Genomic DNA, 12289 nt, shown 5'->3' on the forward strand with positions numbered 1-12289 from the left:
TGCTGCATCACAATCATGGACACCACAGGTAATCAATTGGGAGTAATGACTCCAAAACAATGTATAATTATAGATCCTGTTGCAATGAGTATGGCTCCTAGAAAGAAGACTCCCCCAACAACAATGGCCGATTTTCTGGACCAAAAGGCTCTGGCGCCTCAGTTTGAATGGGCAGTGGAAGATTTTAGATTGTCAGGATTCTTGTTTGAGTAAGGATCAGTTCATCTTTATACAAGAGAGCTTGGTAAAATTTTCAATGTTAAAGCACACCGCACATTAGTTTTTCAGCCAAAGACTGAGAAACAAAGTCTAAAGATTTGAGTGCTTCAAAAAGTGCCTACACCACACGATGGTGTGGGTCTGCTTGGAGAGCTCTACCGAGTAGAGACAGACCTTGAAGTCTACGATCCAGAATCCTACATCTTTTTTGTAGATCATGCAAGGACGATTCTGTCATTCATAATGCAAGGATGGGGACCCCAGAGCAACAAAAAGGCTACCTGATAATGAATTTCATATGGGTCATGTGTTTTGTTTTTGTACTTTTAGTATTGATTTGTGTGTTTAATGGTAACCAGAAACCAACATGTTGATGATGTGATGCATTGCTTAACTGAGTCTTTGATTTGTAAAAACATAGATGCTTGTATCGATTTTCTGAAAAGCTTATACTGTATATAAAAGTGTATATATCCTCACTGACGGATATGTTGTGTATGTCCTTGGAAATAAAATACTTGAGCACAGACATTGAAGGGTCAGTGTTTGTAACAAAGATCATGGGGTGGTGATACGAAATATATACTATATGACAATGCAGGGGGTTATGGAGGCAAGCAAAAACTTAAAAAGGCCATAACTGCCAGTACTGGAGTTCAGTGTGCAGATTCAGATATAGAAAACTGGCTCATGAAACAAGATGCCTATTCTCTTCACAAGACAGCAACAACTTTTTTCCTCAACACCAACTATTGCGGCGTATACCAGTAAAACAAACAGACCAGACCCACCAAAACAACTAAAACGCCACAGCAGGCTGAAACATGAGGATTTACACTGAAGACGCGTCACGCTGAACCATCGTACATATTGAGTCTCTTATTACGCTTTCACATACATAGAAAACCAATCACTTACTTTGAGTGATGCATGTTTAAGTAGTGCAAAAGGTACCTCAGAGACATCAGTGAAAGATGTTGACGACGATGGTAACGGTCAACAGAAAGTTCTTCCCATGCTCACCCTGCAGCCATGATCAACCCAAGATTCCTCACAGGTGAGCACACACACACACACACATTAATACAGACACCACGCCCCCGGTCACACCCACAGTAACTGATGACGTGACGATGCGCGTGCATGTACACTACAGTGCAAAGAAAAGAGAGGAAACCCAATAAAAACCCAAACAAACCCAGTGTATGGCTCCTACATTCCGGCCCCCAATTATTTTATAGTAATAATTGACCACCACTACAACCCTCTTGTGGGAGACAAACACCAGTTAGAAATGCAAAGTGAAATATTCCCTTAAAAGGTCTGTTAATGCCAAAGTTCAAGTCTGCTATATCCAAGGATCTTCACTGCTCCTCTGCTTCCTGCAGAAGGCAGACTTTGGTTATTGGCCTTGTCAAATAGCTGGTTTTAGTTTAATCCGTACACTTCGCACCAGTCCATTTTTGTCCGGAACAGTATCCACAATTCTTCCTATAATCCAAGCATTACGAGGTGCCATCTCATCCACTAGCACCACAAGATCTCCTGGGACAAAGTTTCTTGGCAGTATTCCACTTCTGGCGCTCCTGAAGTCCAGGAAGATATTCCTTCACCCAGCGCTTCCAGAACAAATCCGACATATACTGCACTTGTTTCCAGCGACGACGACTGTAAACATCCTCCTTCTCGAACAATCCTGGTGGCAACGAAGGTTGCAACTTAAGCAGAAGAAGATGGTTAGGAGTCAATGCCTCCAAGTCTTGAGGATCTGTTGATGCCTTTGTTAAAGGGCGGCTATTAACAATAGCTTCAGCCTCACAGAACACTGTCACCAAGCCTTCTTCATCCAGGGTCTGAGTCTTCAAAATAGAGTTTAGCACCTTACGGACTGACCGAATTAGCCTTTCCCAAGCACCTCCATGGTGGGATGCTGTTGGGGGATTAAAAACCCATTTCACATTCTTTTGTAACAGCATGTCATTGATGAGGTTCAGATTCAGATTCTCAATGGCGTTCCTCAATTCACGCTCAGCGCCACAAAGTTAGTGCCATTATCCGAATGGATTTCCAAAACTTGACCACGTCTCGCCAAAAACCTTCTGAAACCATTAATGAAGGAGTCTGTGTCCAAAGAAGACAGAACTTCAAGATGTATGGCTCGCATCGCTAAGCACGTAAAAATTAGCCCATACTCTTGACCACAGCTCTTCCACGTTTAACTTCAAATGGTCCAAAACAGTCCAAACCAACTCGACTGAAAGGAGGCTCATCAGGAGTTATTCTGTTGTAAGGAAGGTCAGCCATTTTCTGATGTCCAGGTGAAGCGGACAATCTACAACAGATGACACACTTGGCCAAAACCCTTCTGATGGCGGCGCAAGCACCAGGAATCCAATATTTCTGACGTAGGTGAGAAAGCATGTGGTTTCGTCCACCATGGCCTGTTACTTTGTGTACATGACAGAGAATAAGATTGGAGATGTGTTTATCTTTAGCCAGTATAACTGGATGTTTTGCTTCAACTGGCATAGCTGCTCTACTAAGCCGTCCTCCGACCCTAATGAGATCACCATCCAGGATCGGGTTGAGCTTGTAGAGGTGGCTCGTCCTCCTTACACACTCTCCTTTCTTCAAGTTGGCCAGTTCCTCCGGAAACATTGTTTTTTGACAAAAACAGATAATATTTGACTCCGCTACAACCATATCCTCCATAGACAGAAAATCCTTTGGCACTTGAGCCTTAAAGCTTTCATCTGGACCTGTAGCTGTTTTTCCACTGCTCAGCACTTTGTTCCGATTCAGAAAGGGTCCTCTCAGCAGCTTTCGATGTCGCACCAGAGACAGAAGTAAGGTCTTAAACTTGAGAAGCCAACCAACAGCCCTTTTAAGACGGAACCAGGAGGAAAAGTAATCAATGAGCCTCTCCACTGGACTGACCTGCTCAACCTGAGCCGCATTCACCATCACAGCCTTGACCTCCGGGTCTCCAATCAGAGTGTTTTCCAAGGTCTCAGGATTTGGGGCCAACTGCTCTCAGGCTCATGAAGGAAGTCAGGACCACGAGCCATGCACCAGTCTTTAGAAATAACTGAACTTTAACGCCTCTGGAGGCTAGATCTGCAGGGTTGGCTAACGTATTCACGTACCTCCATTGGGATACATTAGATATTTTCAATATTTCAGACACTCTGTTTGATACGAAGATTTTAAATCTGGACGTCTCGTTGTTTATGTATTTCAAAACAGAAGTGCTGTCTGTCCAAAAGACAGACTCTTGAAGGTCCATTTGCAACTCCTTCCTCCACAACTTGTCCATTCTGCTAGCCATCACCGCGGCAGTCAGCTCCATCCGAGGAATGGTGACAAGTTTTAAAGGAGCTACTCGTGCCTTTCCCATTATGAATACACTGTGAGTTCGCCCGCTATCATCATGGAGCAACAGGTAAGTCACAGTCCCAAACCCTTCCTCACTTGCGTCTGCAAAGTGATGAAGTTGAGCAGAGACAAGAAAACCAAAGTCCACAGGTTTTAAACATCTACTAACTTCCCAACTTTCAAGCTCATGAAGCTCTTCCAACCAAGCCGTCCATTCTCTAATCACTGAAGAGGGCAAAGGTTCGTCCCATCCCAAACGTCTCCTACAGAGGTCTTGAAGGATTTTCTTGGCAGACAAAACAACAGGTGCCAAGAAACCAAGAGGGTCATAGATCGAACTAGTCACAGACAAGATTCCTCTTCTTGTGAGTGGGTGTGTTTTAAGCGTAATTTTAAACTTGAATGAGTCAGATTGGACACACCACTGTACACCCAAAACATACTCTACAGGCAGAGCGTCACTATTTAAATCCAGATCTTTCACCTCCTTGGCGAGCTCATCCTGAGGAATAGTAGCGAGAACAGAGCGTCGGTTACTAACCCATTTTGTGAGCTTAAAACCACCTTCCGCACACAAGGCACTAAGCTCTCGACATAAAGAAACTGCTTCCTCTTCAGAGCCAACAGACACCAGACAATCATCAACGTAGAAATGGTGCAAGACCGTGTTAACTGCATTAGAACTGAAGCACTTTTGATTGTCTTCAGCACACTTCCTCAGGGCAAAACAGGCACAACTGGGAGAGGAAGTAGCACCAAACAGGTGTACCGTCATTCTATACTCCACCAGCTCCCGACTGCAATCTCCATCAGGCCACCACAAGAATCTTAACAGATCAGAGTCTTCAGCCGGCACTCTGACCTGATGATACATGGCCTCAATATCTCCCATGAGCACTACAGGTTCTTTACGGAATCGTGTAAGCACTCCCACTAACAAGTTCGTGAGATCTGGTCCCTGAAGAAGCTGTGAGTTCAACGATGTCCCCTGAAACGTAACTCCACAATCAAAGACTACCCGCAGTTTCTTCTTCTTAGAATGATACACCCCATGATGAGGTATATACCATACCCTTCCATCACAACGGGTCAACTGCTCGGTTGGAACTCTCTCTGCATAGCCGTTAACCAACATCTCAGACATGAATGCGATGTAATCGGAACGAAAAGATGGATCCTTATTCAAACGTCTTTTAAGACTCAATGCACGCTGTTGTGCCACTGTCTTATTGTTTGGCATTTTGAGGTGTCTTTGCTTCACCGGCAAACCAATACTATAATGACCATCAATGAGCTTAGTAGACTCTGAGACCAACTCAATGAAGCGCTTATCCTCCACTGACAGACCAGGTTGTTCATCCTGCAGAGTTTCAGGGAAATCTACCTTCAACTGCTTCTCCCAAAGCTCATCAAGCCTCGCCACCGAGATCCGATTGACTGTGATGTCAGGCTGCAAACATTGTTCACTGATATGACAATCTCCATGGAGCGGGCCATTCACCGTCCAACCCAAGATGGTCTTAATCGCATAAGGGCCCCCGTTCTCTGCACGAATCACCTCCCACGGCTCCAAAGCTTGAGGAACGTTAGTGCCAATCAGAAGATCCACATCAGAATTGATCTCTGGTATTTTTATGTGTCTTAGGTGCGGCCATCTTTGAAGGTCTTTTGAGCTTGGAATGTTACCTCGATGAACCGGCATGTTCTGCTGAGTAAAAATCTCAGACAGGCCACAGAAGTTGTTCGAGTCCAGCCCGGCGACTTCCAAGTCTGACAACTTGTAACTGTCTACCACTTTCTCTTGTCCCATAGTCCTAAGGAGAATTCCCAACTTCTTCCCTGTAAGATTGAGCCGAGTCATGAGTCGCTCTGTACAAAACGAGGCGGTACTCCCTGGGTCCAAAAACGCATATGTGACCAAGATCTCCTGACCCCTCTTAGATTTCACTTGAACAGGCAAGATAGAGAGCGTACAGTCCTGCTTACCGGCCCCAGTCAAGCCACTAGACTGAACAGACACCACAGCACCGTCTCTGGCCATATTCAAGCCACCATTGGCCTGAGTCGGACTCGTTGGTTTTGCTGTGGGGTAGATATGCAACAACGTGGGATGCTTATTATTGCATACTTTACATGTCATACGTTTTCGGCAGTCTTTACTCATGTGTCCGACGCACAGACATCCAAAACACATACGGTTCTCCTTCAAAAAGGAAATTTTCTCATCTTGTGTTCTTTTATCCAAACTAAAACAAACATCTAACAAATGCCCAGCCCCACAAAACAAACAAACTTTCGCTAGTGATTCTTCTCCTTTTAAACCCAGGCTCCACCTTATTCTCAGCAGGTGCTACAGTAGTAGCGAAACTACTGCCTCTGGCTTTTGAACGAGGTTGAGACCGGACCATTTTTACTTCATTTCTTCCACTCGCAGATGTCTCTTGTATATTTCCAAAAAGAGGGTCACTCGCCATCTTGACTTGCCTCTCAACAAACTTCACAATATCTGAGAACATAGCTCTGCGATGAGACTTCTCATGAATATCGCAGGCCACACTTCTCCAATAATCTCTCAGCTTATAAGGCAGTTTTTTCACAATGATTTGCATATTCGTAGGTACGTTCAGATCACTTGCAGAAGCTCCCATAGAGTTGCAGCATTCCCGCAACAATAAACTGTAGGCCCGTAAAGCCTTGACATCTTCGGCCTTAAGCATCGGCCAGGAAAGCACCTTGTCCATATAGGCAGAAGCTACCTTAAATGGATCACCAAAATGCTCCTGAAGTAGTGATTTTGCCTTACTATAACCATGGGACGGAGGCAGATGTTGACAACTTCGGATCAAATCCCTGGGCTGACCTCTCGTATACTGTTCGAGGTAATACAAACAATCCGTCTGACTTTGCGTTCTTGCCTCAATGTTGTGTTCAAATCCTCTTATGAAGGTTTGATACTGCAGTGGATCTCCATCAAAAACTTGTAGATCTCGCTTAGGTAAGAGAAAAAGTGACTGTTGTCCAACCAATAAAGACGTGATTTGATTTTGCCTTTCTAAAACTGTGAGAAAACGCTGATCAGAATTATTCACGGTTACAGGTGCATCTCCATACAGAAAGTTAGTAATAGATGGATGAGAAACACCTTCTGGCAAAGTGTGCTGATCAACCCCAGTCACAGCAGCAGGCAGACTATGCAAAGTGGACTGACCGGCCGAGGTCACAACAGCAGGCAACTGGCTTTTGTTGTATGTCTTGGACCTCACAGAAGCATCACCTGGAAACGAAATTTCCCCTATCGCCTCTGCAGCCAATGGTTGAGTGTTGAATTCCGGCACAAATATTGGAGCTTCATGGCTCAACTGTGTACTTTTCCCTCTTTTCAAATAAGAGTTCATCCCATCTGATTTCACAGAAACATGAGACACGCAAGATCCTTCTGAAGCCTTGAACACACTCACTTTAGCCATAGACGCTGCCAGCTCCATGTCCATCTCCAGCACCTCCTGCTTTCTCCTCAACAGTTCCTGCTGTTCCTCCAGGGCATGCTTTTTACTCAGCAGCTTTTGACGAACCATAAGGGCAGCAGTCTCAGCCTCAGCTCTTATTCTGGCTGATGATGTAGTAGACAGAGGTTTACTCACTACTGTACTGAATCTCTTTGACCTCAATGACACATTGGAAACACTATCACTTGGCCTAACGTCATCTTCTGCATTTTCCACAGTTTTGACTATGCATAGCTCATTATCGCTGAAAACAGCAGATCCTAAACATGGTGCAACAACGCCCTCTGCTGGTGCCTCTGGCGCCTCCAGCAGCCATTTATTAGTCTCCTCCACAAAAGCAGTTTTATGTTCTTCAACACTATAAAACCAACCATTTTGTTTTTCTTGTTCCTCAGGTGGAAGCATAGGAACAACAACGCCATGGAGATGACTTGCTTCTGTTAACAAACTCGACAAACTTTCAAGACAAGACCGTATTTTTTTAGCATTTCCAACACTTTTCATTAGGTCTTTAATTTCTCTTATTGCATCTTTAATTTTTCTTACTTTTACTTGACGTTCTTCTTGGAGCTGCTCCAATTTATATTCAAAAGCCTTGGGTGTAAGTTTGTTTGTCTTTTCTCCATTGACCTGGAACCATTCAACTCCATTTTCGTTTACAAAATAATCCAATAATCTGCTACTGCTAAAACTGCAAAGTATCTGCTAAGACATGCTAAACAGCGCCCTAATGACTTATATCTATCATATTTCATGACACATACCATGTGAACAAGGTACAATGTGTTGTCTTTGATTCCCTCTAACTTATTCACTGAAGCTAAACTAACTCAACCCTAGTCTTCTGTGCATACTAGCGGTGGGTATTTATGTACCTAAATACCGATAGTCTTGAACCAGACTGACCGTCTTAGAACCAGAACCACGGCGGCACTCCCAAGCGCAATGCTTCACCCGCTTGACGCACGAACCAAAATACTACAAAAAGTCCCAAAACAAACAAACAGTACAATCACCTTATGCGAAAGTACCGCTGAGCCTAGCAGGGAATACAATTGGTCCTTAACAGACAATCCACAAAGTTCAATGTTTTATACCTTGTGATAAAGACGACTGCTTGACAAAATGAGCATAGTAATCAGCCAATTTGTGAATGAATGGGCTTACGTGAGTCCTAAAGCGCTGGCTCGTCTATCGCTTACAACATGGAAAGCGATTGCAAACATCCAGTGTAGTCCCGACAATACGTTTGAATCAGCGCAACAACAACTTTCTGTTGACACAATATTGCGGCGTATACCAGTAAAACATACAGACCAGACCCACCAAAACAACTAAAACGCCACAGCAGGCTGAAACATGAGGATTTACACTGAAGACGCGTCACGCTGAACCATCGTACATATTGAGTCTCTTTATTACGCTATTTCACATACATAGAAAACCAATCACTTACTTTGAGTGATGCATGTTGTAAGTAGTGCAAAAGGTACCTCAGAGACATCAGTGAAAGATGTTGACGACGATGGTAACGGTCAACAGAAAGTTCTTCCCCATGCTCACCCTGCAGCCATGATCAACCCAAGATTCCTCACAGGTGAACACACACACATTAATACAGACACCACGCCCCCGGTCACACCCACAGTAACTGATGACGTGACGATGCGCGTGCATGTACACTACAGTGCAAAGAAAAGAGAGGAAACCCAATAAAAACCCAAACAAACCCAGTGTATGGCTCCTACACCAACAGCAATTGCTTTTATTACACCAATGAATAGTTCAGTTAATACTGAAAACCAACTATCAATAATACACTTTAACAGCAGAAGCCTTTACGCTAACTTTCACAACATTAAATATTATCTAAATCAGTTCAAACAGCCTTTCAATATAATTGCTATATCTGAAAGTTGGATAAACAGTGAAAAGGGCTCAGACTATGGATATTATTATTATATTCAGGATATGAAATGTTTGAGAAAAGAGAAAACAAGAATGGGGGTGGTGTGGCTTTGTCTGTAGACAAGAAATTTGGTGGAGGAAGGTGGTGGAAAAAATGTCTATAGTGGTGGATGATTTACTTGAATGTGTCACAATAGAAGTATGTAGGGGAAAAAAAGAAAAATGTTATTGTAAGTTGTATCTATAGATCACCTGGTTCTAATGTTGATTTATTTCAGGATTGGATGGAGGAAAAATTTACAACAACAAATCAGAAAGTCATGTTCATCTGTGGGGATTTCAATATTGATTTGATAAATCCAAACAAGCACAATATGAAAATTGATTTTATCAATACAATGTATAGTCTGGGCTTTTCCCTCAAATTACCAGACCCGCAGCAGGATTACTTCCCACTGTGCAACATTAATTGATAATATTTTTACAAATGACATAGAACACAGTGAGTGGACTGTTAATAAAACATCAGTGACCACCTAGCAGTTTTTATAGTTTACAACAGCAACTACACATCTAAAAAGACAACAAACCTCTATTCAGATGGGTCACAACAGAAGAGTCTATGGTTGCATTTAAAGATTTGCTTTCACAAGACTGGGAAATAATATATAAGGAAAAAGATATGGATAAATATGGTGAATTCCTAAGAATATTTCATATTATATAAGAATGCCAGATAAAAAAATATTGCAGAAAACAAAAATATAGTGATAGACCGTGGATTTCAAAAGGATTACAAAATGCCTGTAAAAAGAAAATACACTTTATATAGAATTTATTAAACACCGAACTATAGAAGCAGAAAATGAATACAATAGTAAACGACGGATTGGACATATTCATAGATAAACACAAACTGCTTTCTGACAACCAGTATGGATTCAGAAAAAAATAGGTCAACATCACTAGCTTTAATTGAACTCATTGAAGAAATTACAAATTCAATATGGAGTTGGGGTATTCATTGATTTGAAAAAAGCATTTCAATTAACAATTAATAATGAAATACAAATCAATAAAGTGGAAAGGCTCGGGATCAGGGGGATAGTGCTAAATTGGTTAAGCAGTTATTTAAAAGACAGGAAACCATTTGTGAAGTTGGGAGTGTTACGTCCCAAGGTCTAGGGGTGTCTTGGATGTAACATAAAGGTGTGGCTTCCCACTCTTCCCATTCCCAACAAGGCCAGAACACAGAAAATACAATTTAGCAGTTTTATTAACTTCAGAGATGAGCAGTGCCCAAAACAACAACCAAAACAATCTAAGAAAACTAAAACCAAAAAGAGACAGTAAAGAAAAGACAAAGCTCTAAACTAGGCTTCTAATCTCAAAAATAGGAGAAAAAGGTTGCAAACAAAAAGGGCTTCTCACTCCTACACACTGCTATAACAAAGAAATATCTGTATATTACAACAGAAATGGCTAAAGCCAACAAAACAAGGTTTTCAACGACAATTACAAAACTAAGCTACACAGATTAATTTACAAAGTCTCCTCTAATCACAGCAGTTTTCTACTCACAACTAACAGACATAATACACAGTACACAGGCTCAGGTTGGGAATGGCAGAGAGAGAGAGAGTGTGTGGTGTCTGAACAATAATGCTGCGATGATGTGTTGAGAGGAAACCTGCTTGACACTGTTCTTGATCTTAAAAGTTTATTAAATCGAAGAGTTCAGCATCAATTACAAGGTCTGCAGCAGCTTGGAGAGTGACCCAGCCCGATGACCACTCTGTCTCTCTGTACATCAAACATAGCTTATATAGGACATGTTTAGGTATCTGTTAGGTACCATAGAAGAGTTTAAGTCTGCAAAGTAAAAGGTCAAACCCATAGAAGGGTACAGTACTATTTTAAGGTAACAAAACGGTTCAGTCCCTTCAAGCTACATAACCACCAATCACTGCTCTCCCTGTAGAACACCTCCCCAAAGGTCACTGACCCTCTGTCTTGCTGCTACAGTGCTATTTTGAACTGTTATGAGTCAAATGCATAAGTATTGGATACTAGTGGGGCTTAAGATGGCTGCAGTCATCCAGGTGACCAATCAGGAGACTCCAGTCAGCTCTGCAGAACCAATCCAGTGCGCCCACCTGTTCTCCATTACCTGCATACACACACTCTAAGGGAGGAGAACAGCTGACATTGCAGGGGGAGATAAAAACAAACAAAATATGACCCCAGGGTCATAACAGGAGATTACACATCTGAATGTTTGGACAGTGCGTGTGGTGTCCCCCTGGGGTCAGTGTTGGGACCAAAATTACACATGTAAAGTATCTGATCTACTCAAATTTGTATTATTTGCACAAACATATTTAGTTCTGGTCAGAATTTACAGCAACTCCTGGACTTAATCACTTCAGAATTCAGAAAAATAAAACAGTGGTTTGACACAAATAAGTTATCATTAAATTTGAGCGAAACTAAATTCATGATATTTGGTATTGTAAATCAATCAAGTTCAGTTACAGATCGAGGGTGTTAATATAGAAAGAGTGTATGAAATGATATTCCTTGGAGTGATTATAGATGACAAGATTTGCTGGAAATCTCACATAAAACATATCCAAACAAAACTGTCTAGAAGTGTTCAGTCCTGGCTAAAGCTAAGCACATTCTAGATCACAGATCAGTCCACATTTTGTATTGTTCACTGGTGTTACCGTGTTTAAATTACTGTGTAGAGGTTTGGGGTAACACATATCAAAATTCATTGCAATCGTTGTTTATACTTAATAAAAAGAGCAATGAGAATAATTCATAACACTGGATATTTGGAACACACCAACTCATTATTTTCACAGTCTAAAGCATTAAAACTATTTGATCTAGTTGAATTTCAAACAGCAGTAATTATGTTCAAGGCTAGAAATAATTTATTGCCTGGCAATATACAGAAAAGGTTTTCTGAAAGAGAGGGGGCCTACCATTACTAACCTACTGTAATATTTTTTTTCACTTCCATTCACTGAGCCTCCCCTGAAACTGTTTGGAGGCCGCCTCTCACTTTGAAAACATAGATGCACTAGACGACTGAAGGAAACGGGGTTACTTTCATCTTCAGGAAGCTGAGCGAGCCAAAGGCAGAAATGTGGCTGGATTTTAAACTTAACTCTATTTTCAAACGTTAGCAGACTGAGACAAACTACTGACAAGAGGAGAGAGAAAGCGACTGCCGGTAAGTTTTATTTCCACATCCAGCAAGAAGCCTTCCT

The sequence above is a fragment of the Micropterus salmoides genome, unplaced genomic scaffold, assembly GCF_014851395.1.
Source record: "Micropterus salmoides isolate LMB-PRFRI ecotype aquatic unplaced genomic scaffold, ASM1485139v1 Ms_hic_scaffold_11, whole genome shotgun sequence".
In the NCBI taxonomy this organism is placed as follows: domain Eukaryota; kingdom Metazoa; phylum Chordata; class Actinopteri; order Centrarchiformes; family Centrarchidae; genus Micropterus; species Micropterus salmoides.